A 4619-nucleotide genomic window follows, 5' to 3' on the forward strand; every position below is an offset into this window, starting at 1 on the left:
GGAACTCGCTCTGTAGACCAGGCTGGCCTTGAACTCACAGGCCCTCCTATTTCTACCTCCTAAATGCTGGGATTAAAGATGTGCATCGGCACCTGGCTAGAGTTGAGGTTTAATAAAGATATTTCAGGGCTAGAGAGATGGCTCAGAGGTTAAAGGCACTGGCTGCTCTTCCAGAGGTCCTGAATTCAGTTCCCAGCAACCACATGGTGGCTCACCATCATATGTAATAAGATCTAGCATCTCTTGTGGACTGCAAGGATATAATACAGGCAGAACTTTGTATACATAATAAATAACCTAAAAAAAAGAATGTTTAACCTCCCCCCAAAAAAAGATATTTCAATATAGGTGTGACAGTTAAGAGAAAATTACTCCAGCTCAGGAGAAAGTAAGGTACTCAAAAGCATGAGTGTGGGCTTCTCTAACAGAGACTTGTCTATGTACTCTCCCCTAAGAGTGTTTTCTCTTCTCTGTGAGTTTGAGGCCAGCCTGGTCTACAAGAGCTAGTTCAGGACAGCTTCCATAGCCACAGAGAAACCCTGTCTCAAAACAACCAAAAGAAAAAAGAAAAAGAAGAAAGAAAACAAAGAAAGAAGAAAAAAGAAAAAATAAAAAAAGAGTGTTTTCTCATAATGTGATGCTGAGACTAGCAACATCATCTGGGAGTTTTAGCAGACATGCAAAGTTCATCCCAGTCCTCAAACCCACTGGTTTAGAAACTCTGCCAGTGTCTAGCAATTTGCTTCAAGGAGATGTTGGTTTGTGTTTCTGAAACAGGGTCACATGTAGCCCAGGTTGGCCTGAATCTCACCAGGTGACCCTGGTTGACCTTGAACGTTTGAACGTTTTTTTCCCTTCAGACATGTGAGTCTTAGGGCTAGAACTCAGATGTAGCAGAAAGTACCTCGAGCCCAGTGAGCCTCCTAGCTGGCTCCTTCACCATCGTCTTCACCTGAGATACAGATAATTGTGACACTCAAGAGAATTAGGATGGAGATTAATAACTAACTAGGAGATTAATAAAGGCCTAGTAAAGAAGCTAGAGCGGGCGGTGCAGGCCTGACATCCTGGTTACTTGGGAGGGTGAGGCAGGAATATCAAAATGTCAAGGTCAACCTTGAGCTACCCAGTGAATTGACCTTGTCCCAGAATAAAGGGTGAAAAAAGATTGCTTCTTGGCCTTTTGGCTGAGATCGAATGTAAGAATGGAAAAGAGGATCTTTGGGGATAGAGCTCAGTGGCTCTGTTAGTGAAGCACCTGCAGGAGGGTGTGAGCTGGGGTCCCAGTCACAGGGAAACACAGTCTGTAACCCCAGAGCAAGAGAGACAAAGACAGGTGCCAAGTCAGCGACAGACGCTGTCTCAAAAAACTAAGGTGGCTGGAGCTTCAGAGATGGCTCAGCAGTTACTGCACATACTGGTCCATTTCAGGTAGCTCACAACCACCTGTAACCACAGCCCCAGGCAAATCTGACACCTCTGACCTCTGCCCTCAGGCACCCGAAACCTACATGCATACACACATGCCTAGATGTGTAATTAAAAATGAAAACAAACCTTTAAAACAAGGTGAACAGAAATTGTGGAAGACACCTATCTCTGAACTCACACACGTGCACACACCCACACAAACTCATTCATAAACCAGGCAACACAAAAGAGGGGGTGTATATAGCTCAGCAACAGAACATTTGCCTGGAGTGGACCAGTGAGGGCTGGGGGTGTGGCTCAGTGGTAGAGCCCCTGCCTAGAATCCCCCAGTGAGGGCTGGGGGTGTGGCTCAGTGGTAGAGCCTTTGCTTAAAATACAAGCCAAGGGGAGGAGGAAGAAGAAGGAGAAGAAAAGAGAAAGAAAGAAACCCAGTCTTGTCACTGAGCCATGGTTGAGAGTTTAGCTGCCTCCTCCTGTAGTTCCTTAGCTCCCTAGCTCTCTCTTGCCCCTACCCCAGACTTCTCCAGGACCCACCTGCCTTCAGAAGACTGTTTCCACTGAAGTTAAGGTGTCATGGCACGTGCCTGCTAACCAGAACCTCCACCTTTCCCACCGCTTTGCTGGTACAGCTAAGGATGGTGACCTGCCTTCTGCCGCTACTGAGGAGTCTGTATACCCATGTACTAACTCATCTGAGAACATCAGGAAGACCCTTACCCCTGTCCAGGGGATCCCTGATGAGTGTGGTTAAAAAGAAACCCATGAAGGTGTTTACAAAGAGATTTGCCTGCTGTGGCACTGTGGTTGGCCATCCAGGGATGAGGAAGTAATTCAGCTATGGGCATCCATGTAGCTGGAGCAACAGCTCAATGTTTAAGAACATATTGTGTTCCACTTAGGGTTTCCATTGCTGTGATGATGAAACACCATGACCAAAAAAAAAAAAAAAAAAAAAAATCAAGTTGGGAAGGAAGTGCTTTGCACTTCCCTACACTTTTAAGTGTAACACAGGCTGGCTTTGATCTTGCTGTGTAGCCCAGGCTGGCCTTGAACTTAATGCTCCACCTTTTCCTCCAGGATGTTAGAACTACCACATCAGCCCACCTCAGCCATTTGAGCCATTCTTAAAAACAAAAACAAAACAAACAAACAAAAAAACCCCAAACAAAATGTAAGTTCCGTTTATTTAACCACCGATCCCATCCCTTTAGCCCCAAGAGTGTTCTCTCCATGGCTAAGCTTCCCATCCCATCCATGGCTTAGTTCGCACAGTTAAACTCGGGGCTTCTCTTTCCCACTGTAGACGCGCTTACACTGTGAGATAATCAGCAGGACGGTGGTGTGGGCGGTGTGGGCCGTGGTTTGACTTGAGGCTGATCCCAAGGACACAGTGCTTTCACTTGGGCTGCTGTGCTGTTCTCTTCCCTCCTTATCACAGAGTTTGGAGGACGCTTGGAGACAAGGAGACACGGGTCTGAAATGTGGGGAGGGGCACCCGACTTTCCTGGGACAGCTCCTCAGTGAACTCAGGCAGAGCTGCTAACACACAGCTCTGAGAGTGAGGTTCCCAGCTTGAGCTGCTGTCCCTGCGCGCGATGCCCAAGGACAAGGGAAAGGCTCGCAGGCAGAAGTTCGGTTACAATGTCAACCGAAAGCAGCTGCTGAATCGGAATGCTCATCGGAATGCTGCGCCTGGGATCCGGATCCAGTGCTTCCCACATCGGACACGCCTGGAACCACACCCGTGCTGCAGCAGAACCTGGCAGAGATGGGGGTTGGCCACGGACCCCAACAGAGCGGTTCCCCTGTCAGAGGAAGGTAAAGGCCATGGAGGTAGACACAGAGGAGAGAGAGACCCAAGGACCTTGTGCGGAAGCCCTATGTGCTGAATGACCTAGAGGCAGAAGCCAGCCTCCCAGAGAAGAAAGGAAATACCTTGTCTCCGGACCTCATTGAATATGTTCATTACATGGTGGCAAATCATGGGGATGAGAAGAATTTCTATCAAGACACACCAAAACAGATTCGGAATAAGGTCCATGTCTACAAGCGCTTTTACCCAACAGAGTGGCAAACCTTCATCGATTCTTTGAGTGGTGGGCACCCCCCCACACACACTTAGGTCTACTGGACTAAAGAAAACAAAGCCAGGTTTTAATGCAAGGGGTATATCTTTCAGATGATGCTGGCATAGTCCTGTAGAATTACACGCGCGCGCGCCACACACACACACACACTCTCTCTCTCTCTCTCTCCATGAGGAGGAACTTTTTTTTCGAAAGAGAGAGAGAGAGAGAATCTCTCTAATAACCCCAGATGTCCTGGAACTCGGCTTTGGCCTCAAACCCACAGAGATCCACCTGTCTTTGCTGGGATTAAGGGGAAGGTGTGCACCCCACACTGAGCAGGAGCAGGAAATCTGTAGAGGCCATGGCTTATAATCTCTGAGGCTCGCAGAAAAAGCCAGGGCTTGCTGTTCAGTGTCCAGAGGCGATGCTTTGTTTGAATACGATCTGTACATGATAAAAGAGCATTTTACCTGTGTAATGGGGTTCTTGTTTTGAGACAGGGTTTCTCCGTGGAGCCCTGACTGGGATTAAAGGCACGTGCCACCAAAAAAAAAAAAAAAAAAAAAAAGCATATGATAGTTTAATGGACATGTCACTGTCCTCCACAGCCCCAGGCTAGTGGCTCCATCAGGAAAGGGACACTTGTGCTACTGGCCTGATCCCAGTGAGGGGGCCTGCCCTTCGAAGGAGTAAGACTCTAGGAAAGGGGTTCCTTTCTGACTTCTTAGGCCCCGGGGTGAGAATTCCTTTGGCAGTAAACACCGTTTGTACCTTCCTGAAGCTCCCAGGCCTCTCTGTAGCACCACTATAATTACTACTCAAAATAATAATTACCGTTTTTCTTTTTGTATGGCTCTTTGAAGCCGCGAGATCCTCCAGGGCAGGGATGCGGTTTGGTTTGTCTCTAGGTCTCGGGGCCCCTGGCACTGGAAGGCTCAGATTATGTTTATTGGACAAATGGATGATGGATGGGCTGACAGGTGAGCTCCGGAGGAGACGGGGCTGGGAGAGAGCAGCGTGAGCAAGCCAAGCGGTGGGTCTGTCACTCGGTGCCCACAGCCTGAACTCCTGGATGTACCTCTGCCTCCTGAGGGCTGGGATTTAAGGTGTGTGTCACCA

At 48.3% G+C, this 4619-nt stretch overlaps 1 pseudogene; it reads left to right on the plus strand.

Annotated features, from left to right (window-relative positions):
- Nucleotides 1–3026: 3026 nt before the first annotated feature.
- LOC127239002 (nucleolar protein 16-like) lies at nucleotides 3027–3524 on the plus strand (annotated as a pseudogene).
- The last annotated feature ends 1095 nt before the right edge of the window (nucleotides 3525–4619 follow it).

The sequence above is a fragment of the Phodopus roborovskii genome, unplaced genomic scaffold (genome assembly GCF_943737965.1).
Source record: "Phodopus roborovskii unplaced genomic scaffold, PHOROB, whole genome shotgun sequence".
In the NCBI taxonomy this organism is placed as follows: domain Eukaryota; kingdom Metazoa; phylum Chordata; class Mammalia; order Rodentia; family Cricetidae; genus Phodopus; species Phodopus roborovskii.